This window comes from Hyperoodon ampullatus (assembly GCF_949752795.1).
Source record: "Hyperoodon ampullatus genome assembly, chromosome: 3".
Taxonomy (NCBI): Eukaryota; Metazoa; Chordata; class Mammalia; order Artiodactyla; family Ziphiidae; genus Hyperoodon; species Hyperoodon ampullatus.
In genome coordinates, this window is record NC_136916.1 from 32772145 (window position 1) to 32785671 (window position 13527).

A 13527-nucleotide genomic window follows, 5' to 3' on the forward strand; every position below is an offset into this window, starting at 1 on the left:
AAAAGACAGAAGAAATTTTGATTTTAAGGTGAGATTCCATATTTTCAAAGATTGGTGATGAATTTTTAATCAATGTAAATACCGTGAGGATCAATATTCTGTGGGCACAAAGATGTCTGCAGGCCAATTGTGGGCACTTGGCCTCTGGTTTACAGGTTCTGGACTACAGCATAAAGGGCGGGGGTGAGACCACAGAGGCCAGTCAAGGCCCTAGGGACTGGATGATGAAGAAGAAGGAGGAGAAGAAGGAAGGAAAGGGGAGGGGACGGAGGAAGAGGAGGACATGGGTGGCAGGGGAGGGGGAGGGGGAAGACGAGGAGGAGAAGGGGAAAAGAAAAGGAAACCTGGCCACGTGTCAGAGCTCATGTGTAACTGGACCATACGATGCAGTTTGTAATTGTAAGGGAGAAATGGTGTGGGTGAGCTAAGCCTGCAGAGCATGTGGCTGCACTGATCTGGGAGGTTGGGGGCCTGGGGGGCGTGGGAGACACTCATACCTTCTGAAGAGGGGTGGCGGCAGCAGAGAGGTCTCTAAGACTCTGAATCTGCTGGGAGACAGCCGGCCATGTAAGATGAATCCCTCTCTGGAATGGCGCAGTGGAAGAGAATAAGAATGGGTTCCAGCATAAATACACTACCAAACATAAAATAGATAGCTAGTGGGAAGCAGCCACATAGCACAGGGAGATCAGCTCGGTGCTTTGTGACCACCTAGAGAGGTGGGATAGGGAGGGTGGGAGGGAGACGCAAGAGGATGGAGATATGGGGATATATGTATATGTATAGCTGATTCACTTTGTGATAAAGCAGAAACTAACACACCATTGTAAAACAATTATACTCCAATAAAGATATTAAAAAAAAAAAAAAAGCATGGGTTCCAGGCTCTGGACCAAGTTCATGGGCAGCTGGCCAGCCACTGAAGCTGTAGACTGATAGAAAACCGCAAACTGAACTGAGAACACCCAGTATGAGGAAAACAGGGAGAGATGAAGTCAGGATATTTAGAGTCATTGTTAAGAAAAGAAGATATGCAGAAGATAATCAAGCAAAAGAAAACCCTGCAGAGGGAATTGGGGGAGGAGATGCTGGGCCAGGCGCCACCTGTCCTCAGGGGCCAGGCTCCAGCCTCCACACCCTTGCTGCCTCCCATTCCTCCAGCTCGGAGTCTCAGCCACCTCACTCAAAGCTGCTACTGACGGACGTCTTCCATGAGATCCGGTGCCGTCCCCCCATCAGGCCCTGGAGAGTCCCTCTACCCTGCTCTGGGTCCCTTCAGACCAGTGGGGCATCAAAACTGGGTTCCCCAGGTAGTCCTCAACTCACGTTGTATTTCAACATAAAAAATGTTTAGTATTTTCCACCTCCTAACAGCAAAAAAAAAAAAAAAAAATTGTATCATAACTTCTAGACTGATTAGTTTTTAATGGTGTTTAGCTTTCTCTCTCAGTTAACATGTAAGGAGAAAGTGTGGTCATGCTGTCTCATAAAATTAGTGGAGTTATTGCTCATCTTTATATTTAACTCATTTAATTATTTTCTGAAGCAGAAAACCAATGTTTGATACACAGACACATACACATTTACCAGATTCATTTCATAAATGTCCTTTTGCATACATATAACATTGCCAGATTGCAAATTCAGTAAAGAGAAACTGCATATTGATTTATGACCTTCTTTTTATAACATTATAAAATGGATGAATTAATTACATTAGTTCTGCAGCATTTTAATCCTGACTTTTCTGCTTTTATTATCTATCCCGCAAGATGGGTTCTATAATTTTTTTCAAGTGGTATTTATAATAGTCCTTGAGATCCTCATTAGCATGTTTGATTGAATTGAAAAAAAACATCAGATGTTTGTCACAACGGACAGTAAGAACTATCTGACTGACCGGTTTTACAGTGAGGATTAACTTTGCCAAATAGATTATATGGCAGACATTTTACATATATTTAATAAAACAAACTCATAGTTCCAAGGTTTGATGAAACTGTATTCAAAGCACATGATAATAAAAAAACACTATATCAAAAAAGATTGTCTCAGCAAAAGTGGAAGGCATTAGCAAACAATATGTTGTTATTTAAAAACTGTAACAATTTAAAAAGTATATCTGGCTAAACAAGGTGCCTCTAAGCGAAAGAATAGTCTGGATTATTAATAGATAATTTATAATATTGTAAAGGCCTTTTCTGTATACTTCCCAGTAACTGAAAAAGTGAATGACTCTCTGAGTGGATAACTAATCCTTTTCCAAGCCGGGTGGTTCCTAATTCTTTGCCTTTAATAAAATTGAAAAAATTTTGATGATAAATCAATGTGAATTTTGGTAAATAACTCAAAAGGCATTCAAAGCATTAAGCAACAGTGAAGTAGCAAAGTTCTATTTCTGTGTAATTTTTTATATGGACAAGTTTTCTCAAAGTTTCCATCTACTAAAAAAAAGAGTAGGAACAAAATAGATGCCGGACTCCACTTCACTGCATACATAAGTCACATTCATACAGAGATATAAGCAATAACTGGGAAAACCCTCATTCTCCTCGTTAATAAGTATATTTCCAATAAAAATTACTTATATTTAATAATCATTAGTAAAAAGTTAATATACGTTGTGACTTTTGATCATGTACTTCTAATGATTATGATTTTGACTCAATACATAAGACTTTTTGAACAATTAAAGCCTGTGGTCACAGAAAAAAACCCAAAATTTAAAATTTAAATTTATAAGACAATCTTATTGTGATAAATATGATGGAATGATCAATAAAAAAACTTTCAAGCATGAAATATATGTGCACTAACATAAAATTCTGTGGAAGAAGTAGAAGAAAAAACACAAATTCATAGATAAAAGGAAAACATAAAATTTTAAAATGTTGAAGAAAGGAGTTTATGTATTTCTGTAAATGGATGAAGGGGGTTTCATATCATCATGGCATTTAGATTCCATTGGATCCATCTTTAGGTATATGAATTCTTACTTGAAAATTGTCCATTTCTGCAGCATATTGGAAATCACATCCTTTGCTATTATTTAAATAGATGCAAAATTTTAGATACTAACTTACGTGCATAAGAGTCATAGTTTTTCAAAAAGTCATTTAGAGGTATATGAGCAAAATGCTTGAAGACCGCTGTCCTAGATACTTAGAGCTTCAAAGACCTTTGAGGATCAAGAACCCAGTCCTGGGACTCCCCTGGCGGTGCAGTGGTTAAGGCTCCATCGCTTCCAATGCAGGGGCATGGGTTCTATCCCTGGTCAGGGAACTAAGATCCCACACGCCAGCGCGGCCAAAAACAACAACAACAAAAAGAAGTCCAGCCCCTCCACACCTCCACCAGCACCATTTTACAGATGAGAAAACTGAACCCAGAGAGAAAGAGAATGAGCTTCCTGCCCACCCCCCCCCCCCAGCACTTTACCCTTGCCTAAGGCACAGAGTGAATCACATCCAGCCCTGGCTAAAAACGCCAGGCATCCTGACCTGCCCCCTGGTGCTCGTCCCAACACGATGCTCAGTGGTGCTAGACACGCCCTCACAGGTGCACAGGATCTACAGTAAACGCCACCCTTGCCGAGCTTCAATGTCCCGTCTCTCTTCCGGGTTTCCTCAGCATTTTGTGCACCTCTCTCTAACAGCTTTCTGCTGTTGCCAACATTATCAAACACCACTGGGGCTGCTGGGACAGAAATGACATTCTGGGACCTAGAAGGACAATAGGGACAGACAGAGGGAGGAGGGTAGGCCTCCACGGGCAGGGCACTAGTTGAAGACACAGCGAAGCTGGGACAGAGAAAAAGATGTTAACTACACTTGCTCCCGTGCCAGGCTGAAGGACAGCAGAGCCAAGTGCATGGCTGGAGGCTTCTAGGGTCTCCTTAGTTATTCAGCCTCTGTCACACTTGATACCTATTCTTTGGGTCCAAGATAGACATAGAACTATAACAGTGACATGACACTTGGGTCTCCACAAATATGGTAGGGCAGGCAGAAGATTTCCAAGCCTGAATAATTAACAATCAATAGCTCCACACTTGCAAAGAAGAGTAAATTATATGCATTGAGAGCCTAGTTGTGATGTCTCAGTCATTATTAAACTGGACTTTGTTATCTCAGGTATAAAACCAAGTTTATTTATCAGTATAAAATGTATGAGGCCTTCAGGTAGTACTATCGTGCTACAATTGCAGCCTGAATTTTAAGGTGTATGTCTTTACATTGAAAAGGAGATCAATACACTTGGAATCTTTAAGTCAAAAGCAACAGAAAAACAAAAACAAAACTTTGTCATAGGCATTTAATTCAAGTTAAACTGAGTATGATATTTTGGAATAATAGTTTTTGGTTATTTTATGAACAACTTTAATAGCATAGATGAAATGCAACAATTCCTTGAAATACACAAACTGCCAAAACTCACACAAGGAAAATAGATTATATTAACAGGTCTATGTCTATTTTTAAAGTTGAATCAAAAATTAAATTTCCAAAATAGAAAGCACCAGCCCAGATGGCTTCACAGGTGAATACTACCAAACATTTAAGGAAGAAAAGTTACAATTTCTCTACAGTCACTTCCAGAAACTGGAGGAGGAGGGAACACATCCTAACTCTGTGCAGCCAGCATTACCCTAATACCAAAACTAGACAAAGATATTACAAGAAAGAAAAACTGCAGTCTGATATCTCTCATAAACACTGATGCAAAAATAATAGCAAATTGAATCTAGTAATGAAACAGAGGAGGACCCTATGGTCCTTATCCACCATGTCCTCCGCCTGCCTCTTGTCTGTGGAAAAACTTTAGCCAAAGGATAAGTTTAATCAGAGAAGTTAGAAAATGCAGAAACAAAAGAAAACAGTCCAACAAGACTAAATAGTAGTAGTTTAGTCATTAAGCATAGTCAAGGAACTTCAGTTCCTCTTCAAAGGCTATAGATAATATTCTGAGCCATATCCTGTGAGTTGTCTTGTAGATACTGAAACCCCCAACAGGTGGAAGAAGTTAAGTACATGATGACCAGGCTATAGCCATGACATAAGCTGCCACAATTCTGAGAATTGGCCTCAAAGAAATGGGAACAAACCGACCCTGGAACTGAAGATTAATTGTACTTAAAACAATCAAGATGATGCTGATCAGACCACTGCAGGACCAATTTCAAGATGACTGTCAGAGCTGACTGTGCTGTTTCTGCATGTAGCCCCCTCCCTGCACCCATAAAAGCTCTTGCTCACTGATTGTCAGTAGGGGGGCGGGGGAGTGGGCCTTTGGACAGGAGTCTGCCCTCCCCCTAAAGCCCCACCAGCTGCCGGCATCCAAAATAAAGCAAACTTTCCTTTCCACCAACCTTGCCTCTTTATTGGCTTTTGAGCAGCAAGCAGCCAGGCCCCACTTTCAGTAACAGTTACATGTAAAAATAATTATAAGCTATGACCAAGTGGAATTTAATCCAAATATGTCAGGCTGGTTCAACAGTCAAAAATCAATTAATGTAATCTACCACATCAACAAGCTAGAGGAGAAAAGTTATATGATCTTATCAAGAGATGCAGGAAAAGCATTTGACAAAATTCAACACTGATTCATGATAAAAACTTTTTTTAAACTCTCAGAAAACGAGGAAAAGAGGAACAGAGGGGGACTTCCTCAATTTGATAAAGAACATCTACAGAAAACCTATATTCTTTCTAGTGAGAAGCTATATGCTTTTCCCCTAAATTCAGGAGTAAGACAAGGATGTTTTCTATCACCATTCCTACTCAAGATCATACTGGAAGTTCTAGCTAAAGAAAAAGACAAGAAAAGGAGATAAAATATTTACAGATTGGAAAGAAGAAACAAAACTCCTTGTTCACATATAACATGATTGTGTGGAAAATGCCAAAGAATTGATGAACAACTCTTGGAACTAATAAGCAATGATAGCAAGGATATAGTATATAAGGTTAGTATAGGATACAAGGAAATAAATCTTGGTGAGGAATGTTTAGAAATTGGAATTCTAATACATTTCTGGAGGGAATGTCAATTGCTTTCTGTATACCAACAATGAAAAATTGGAATTTGAAATTAAAAACACAATACCATTTACATTAGTGCCAAAAAAAGAAAGGAAGGGAGGAAGGGAGAGGGAAGGAGGGAAGGAAGGAAGGAAGGAAGAAAGGAAGGAGGGAAGGGGAAAAAAAAGAAATACTTAGGTATGAAGGGCATCTGTAAAAAACCCACAGCTAACTTCATACTTAGTGGTGAAAGACTGAATGCTTTCCCTGTAAGATCTGGAACAAGACAAAGATGTCCGCTCATACCATTTGTATTCAACATTTGTACTGGAGGTTCTAGTCAGGGCAATTGAGCAAGAAAAAGAAATGAAAGGGTTATTAAAGAAAAAGAAAAAAGAAATGAAAGGGCATCCAGATTGGAAAAGAAGAAGTAAAACTATTTTTTTTGCCTATGACATAATATGATATATAGAAAATCCTAGAGGGACTTCCCTGGCAGTCCAGTGGTTATGACTCCGCACTTCCAATGCAGGGGGCATGGGTTTGATCCCTGGTCGGGGAACTAAGATCCCACATGCTGTGTGGTATGACCAAAAGATAAACAACAACAACAAATATATATATTCATATATATATATGGAACAAATTGGGAAGAAATATTTGTAACATATATAATTTTTAAAATTAAAAAAAGAAAATCCTAGAGAATCAAAAAAACCCTGCTATAACTAATAAATGTGTTCAGAAAAGTTGCAGGATACCAGATCAATATACAAAAATCAATTGTATTTCTGTACACTTGCAATGAACAATCCAAAAATAAATTTAAGAAAGCAGCTCTATTTACAATAGCATCAAGTAGAATGAAATACTTAGGAGTAAATTTAACAAAGGAAATTAAAAACTTGTACTCTAAAACAAGAAAACATTGTTGAAAGAAATTAAAGAAGATCCAAAGAAATGGAAAGGCATCCCATATAACACTGGTACCAAATTGATCTCCAGTATCACAGCAATTCCTGTCAGAATCCCAGCTGACTTCTTTAGGTAAATTAACAAGCTCTTTCTAAATTTCTTATGGAATTGCAAATAACCCAGAATAGCCAGAACAATTTTGAAAAAGAAGAACAATGTAGGAGAACTCATACATTTCAATTTCAAAACTTACTACAAAGCAACAGCAATCAAGAGAGTGTGGAACTGGTACAGGATAGGCATATAGATCAGTAGAGTAGAACTGAGAGTCCAGAAATACATCCATATGTCTATTAATATTTGACAAGAGTGCCAGGACCATTCACTGGGGAAAGAACAGTCTTCTAAATAATCACCTCCAATACCTCCCACACTGATACTATACTTTTATTAATTAAGCCTAATATACAACCTAATAAGAAGCAGATGGTTTCTCATTGCAATAATTCTGAAGACTGACTGCTTTGTTTTTGTTTTTGAAAATAAAAATGCATGGTAAATCTTGGAATCTTTGAAACTGGAAGGGACCAAATTTATCATATAAGAACTCATCTAATCTTTGCATTTTACAGCTAAAGAACTCGGTGATTTGCTCAAGAACACACAAATAACTGTTGTAACTGGGAAAAGGACTAACTGGTCAGGTTTCCTGCCTCCCAATCCCGGGTTCTTCCAGTCTAATGAGATTGTGGCTCTAAATTATGTCTCTTCTATGCAGGTATGAAGAAAATGACTAACCAAGGCAACCTATCAGAGTGACTAAACACACACACACAACACATCTTATTTTGTGTAACTAACCTAGAAACTTATGAGAAAGATCCTCTTCTTGTTTAAAGCATGCACAAATCTGGAAAGATGTTTTAAGAAGAACATTAATGGTCTTAGAAAAAGAATTGATTTATTCAAAATGTAACTCAATATTCCGTATGAATTAATGCCTGGGTTTATGTATGAGCTGTCTAGATTTGATTTTTTTATTAGTCTTAAAGATTATTTGGGGGCTTCCCTGGTGGCGCAGTGGTTGAGAGTCCGCCTGCCGATGCAGGGGACGCGGGTTCGTGCCCCGGTCCGGGAAGATCCCACATGCCGCAGAGCGGCTGGGCCCGTGAGCCATGGCCGCTGAGCCTGCGCGTCCGGAGCCTGCGCTCCGCAACGGGAGAGTCCACAACAGTGAGAGGCCCACATACCGCAAAAAAAAAAAAAAAAAAAGATTATTTGGACCACAGGTTTTGCCCTACCCATTTCTAGTTTATTCCCTCTTCCACCCAGGTCCTATGCTCCATGGTTCACTTCTAAGACTAGGAGTTGTGTCAGGAGGAGAGGGGAGCAGTGTCCTATGCCTTGGGTGTTTGTGCTTTTACACTATCAGTTTTACCCTATATTGACAGCAAAGAGAATTAAAAGACATCTTCCCTCCCTCCCTCCCTTCTTCCTTTTTCCTTTCTTCGTTTTTCCCTTAACACAAAGTGTGTAGCCTCATTCTCTTTGCAAAAGACTGAAGTAGGGCTTCCCTGGTGGAGCAGTGGTTGAGAGTCCGCCTGCCGATGCAGGGGAAACAGGTTTGTGCCCCGGTCCGGGAAGATCCCACATGCTGTGGAACGGCTGGGCCCGTGAGCCATGGCCGCTGAGCCTGCGCGTCCGGAGCCTGTGCTCCGCAACGGGAGAGGCCACAACAGTGAGAGGCCCACGTACCGCTTCTTAAAAAAAAAAAAAAAAAAAACTGAAGTAATATGAAATTACAAAGCATAAAATGTGACTGTTCCTTTGCAAACCCTCCTACTGCCCTCCCTGGGCATAACAACGATTCATAATTTGGTGGGTCGTCTTATTCCATAGTCTCTCTCTTTATTCCTTTTCATCCACACATATGTAAGTATGAACATATTTTTATTGAAATGGAACCACACTCTATACATTGTCCTGCTTTCTCCATAATAGTTTGAGATGATACTGAATCATTTCACATTGGCCCACCTCATTTTTTTTAAGTGCTCTGTGATAAAGTAGCTAGTACTTAGGTAGAGGTAACTATGTGTAAGGATCTGTTCAAAGTGCTTTACATTATTAATTCATTTAATCCTCACAATAACTCTATGAGATAAAGGAAATCCTTATGCTTAATTTATAGATGAGGAAATTGAGGGAGTGAGGTAATTTTCCCAATGACACATAGCTAGTTAAGTGGTGGAGATGAGATTCAGTCCCAGGCAGTCTGGCATCAGAATGCCATGCATTTAACTGCTAGGCTGCATTACTCCTCCATAATGTAAATGTTCCATAATGTATTTAAATAGTTCCTTATTAAGGAATCTTTAGATTGTTCCTAATTTTTCACCATTATAAACGATGCTGTAATTACCTCCTCATACATGTAATCAAGTCTATCAATCTTTTCTTTCACAGCTTCTGAATTTGCATCTTGTGTGGGAAGGCCTTTCCATCCCCAGGTTATAAATAATCCTTCATTTTCTTCTATAGCTTTTATGGTGTGGCTTTATTCAGTTAACACTTGAGTTCTTCTGGAATTTGTATTGATGTATGGCGCAAGCTAGAGGTCTAATTTGATTGTCTTCCATATGGATATCCAATTGTCCCAATATCATTTTTTTCATCTTTTTTTTTTTTTTAGTTGAAGAGATATTTTCCAAGAAAATCTTTTAAGACTTAAACAGCTTACATCAACATATTCAGATCTACCCATGCTTAATCAACTGTTGGGAAATATAATCATAGGGCTTCCCTGGTGGCACAGTGGTTGGGAGTCCACCTGCCAATGCAGGGGACACGGGTTCGAGCCCTGGTCTGGGAAGATCCCACAGGACACAGAGAGGCTGGGCCCGTGCGCCGCAACTGCTGAGCCTGCACTCTGGAGCCCACCAGTCACAATTGCTGAGCCCATGTGCCACAACTACTGAAGCCCGTGCACCTAGTGCCCGTGCTCCACAACAAGAGAAGCCACTGCAATGAGAGGTCTGCGTGCCGCAGCGGGGATTGGCCCCCACTCGCCACAATTAGAGAGGGCCCGCGCACAGCAGCAAAGACCCAACGCAGCCAAAAATAAGTAAATAAAATAAATAATTAAAAAAAAGAAATATAATCATAAAATGTCTCATTAAACCCACAGGAAAACGTGTACAGGATGGAGAGAACAAGGATAGAAACCAGGGATTTACCCTCACCCCCCGTATCAAATGCACTGAATGGATATTTTATCATGGAAAGATTTTGAACTTAGTTCAGACCCTGGATCTGTCCCTTAAAAAATAATTGGTCTTGAGTAAATCTTCTATGCCTCTGTTTCCTCATCTGTAAAAGGGGAAGATAGTAACACCTGTCTCAGAAAGCAGCTGTAATGATGAGAGCACCCAGCACTCATTAGGTGCATCATCTATGTGAAAGGTTTGATTTCCCTTTTTTTGTTTGTTTTTTTTGTTAAACTGTCCCCAAAAGACAGTCCTGTTCTTATACCCAAAAGCCTTTAGGTGATACAATGTCTGTTATTTGAGAGCATTTGCTTTTATGAGACATTGTACAATGTTCTCAGTTTGACCTTGGTTTCAACGGACAGAGCTCCAGAGGCAGATGTAAAGGTTATTGTTGATTTCTTGGTAAAATAAAGAGAATTCAATTCTTTTTATTTATCTTTACTGGCTCAAAAACACTAGGAGAAAAACAGTTGTTGAAAGTCAAGTGATGCCTCCCTTTGTCCTATCTTACTTCTCCATAGCTGCTATTTCAAACCTTGTTCTTTATCTGACCTTCTACTCTGCCACGACATTTGACCACTAGCCTCATCTCACCTCCTCCATCAGAGAAAATGAAACTCATATGCCCTCAACTTCCTGCTGCCAAAGTCACCAGCACTTGCACCTCTACTTGATCCATTCTCCTTCCCACCAGTCCCTCCTGCCCAAGTACTGGTCATTTGTCTGTCTCCCTCACTGGTTTATGAGCATAACGACCACGTCATTGGAATACTGTTTCCCATTACCTAGCACAATGTAGGATCAGAATAGACACTCAAAACACTAAAGGGGTGGAAGCTCTGTACCCTTTCCCCATGTGCATCTCTTCCATCTGGCTGTTCCTAAGTCACATCTTTTTACAACAAACCAGTGATCCAGAAGAGGGTAGCGCTACCCAGGGTGACATGTAACTTCTGTGACTATACTAGATACCCATTTGGGGGTGATTGAGGCACCATATTTAAAGTATCATTCTAAATATTGTGTGACAACTAAATGCAGCTAAGTCATGGACTTCCTCTGAATTAATAAGACTAAGCTTACTGGGGACAGACACCAAAAACAACGGGAACTACGAATCTGCAGCCTGCAAAAAGGAGACCCCAAACACAGTAACATAAGCAAAATGAGAAGACAGAAAAACACACAGCAGGTGAAGGAGCAAGATAAAAACCTACCAGACCTAACAAATGAAGAGGTAATAGGCAGTCTACCTGAAAAAGAATTCAGAATAATGATAGTAAAGCTGATCCAAGATTCTATTTCCAAGATCCATAATCTTGGAAATAGAATAGACAAAATGCAAGAAACAGTTAACAAGGACCTAGAAGAACTAAAGATGAATCAAGCATCGATTAAAAATACAATAAATGAAATGAAAAGTACTCTAGATGGGATCAATAGCAGAATAACTGAGGCAGAAGAACGGATAAGTGAGGTAGAAGATAAAATAGTGGAAATAACTGCTGCAGAGCAAAATAAAGAAAAAAGAATGAAAAGAACAGAGGACAGTCTCAGAGACCTCTGGGACAACATTAAACGCACCAACATTCGAATTATAGGGGTTCCAGAAGAAGAAGAGAAAAAGAAAGGGACTGAGAAAATATTTGAAGAGATTATAGTTGAAAACTTCCCTAATATGGGAAAGGAAATAGTTAATCAAGTCCAGGAGGCACAGAGAGTCCCATACAGAATAAATCCAAGGAGAAATACGCCAAGACACATATTAATCAAACTGTCAAAAATTAAACACAAAGAAATCATATTAAAAGCAGCAAGGGAAAAACAACAAATAACACACAAGGGAATCCCCATCAGGTTAACAGCTGATCTCTCAGCAGAAACTCTACAAGCCAGAAGGGAGTGGCAGGACATAATTAAAGTGATGAAGGAGAGAAACCTGCAACCAAGATTACTCTACCCAGCAAGGATCTCATTCAGATTTGATGGAGAAATTAAAACCTTTACAGACAAGCAAAAGCTGAGAGAGTTCAGCACCACCAAACCAGCTTTACAACAAATGCTAAAGGAACTTCTCTAGGCAAGAAACACAACAGAAGGAATATACCTACAATAACGAACCCAAAGCAATTAAGGAAATGGGAATAGGAACATACATATCAATAATTACCTTAAATGTAAATGGACTAAATGCTCCCACCAAAAGACACAGAGTGGCTGAATGGATACAAAAACAAGACCCATATATATGCTGTCTACAAGAGACCCACTTCAGACCTAGAGACACATACAGACTGAAAGTAAGGGGATGGAAAAAGATATTCCATGCAAATGGAAATCAAAAGAAAGCTGGAGTAGCAATTCTTATATCAGACAAAATAGACTTTAAAATAAAGACTATTAGAAGAGACAAAGAAGGACACTACATAACGATAAAGGGATCGATCCAAGAAGAAGATATAACAATTGTAAATATTTATGCACCCAACATAGGAGCACCTCAATACATAAGGCAAATACTAACAGCCATAAAAGGGGAAATCGACAGTAACACAATCATAGTAGGGGACTTTAACACCCCACTTTCACCAATGGACAGATCATCCAAAATGAAAATAAATAAGGAAACACAAGCTTTAAATGATACATTAAACAAGATGGACTTAGTTGATATTTGTAGGACATTCCATCCAAAAACAACAGAATACACATTTTTCTCAAGTGCTCATGGAACATTCTCCAGGATAGATCATATCTTGGGTCACAAATCAAGCCTTGGTAAATTTAAGAAAATTGAAATTGTATCAAGTATCTTTTGCGACCACAATGCTATGAGACTAGACATCAATTACAGGAAAAGATCTGTAAAAAATACAAACACATGGAGGCTAAACAATACACTACTCAATAACGAAGTGATCACTGAAGAAATCAAAGAGGAAATTTAAAAATACCTAGAAACAAATGACAATGGAGACACGACGACCCAAAACCTATGGGACGCAGCAAAAGCAGTTCTAAGGGGGAAGTTTATAGCACTACAATCCCACCTTAAGAAACAGGAAACATTTCGAGTAAACAACCTGACCCTGCACCTAAAGCAATTAGAGAAAGAAGAACAAAAAACCCCCAAAGTTAGCAGAAGGAAAGAAATCATAAAGATCAGATCAGAAATAAATGAAAAAGAAATGAAGGAAACGATAGCAAAGATCAACCAAACTAAAAGCTGGCTCTTTGAGAAGATAAACAAAATTGACAAACCATTAGCCAGACTCATCAAGAAAAGAAGGGAGAAGACTCAAATCAATAGAATTAGAAATGAA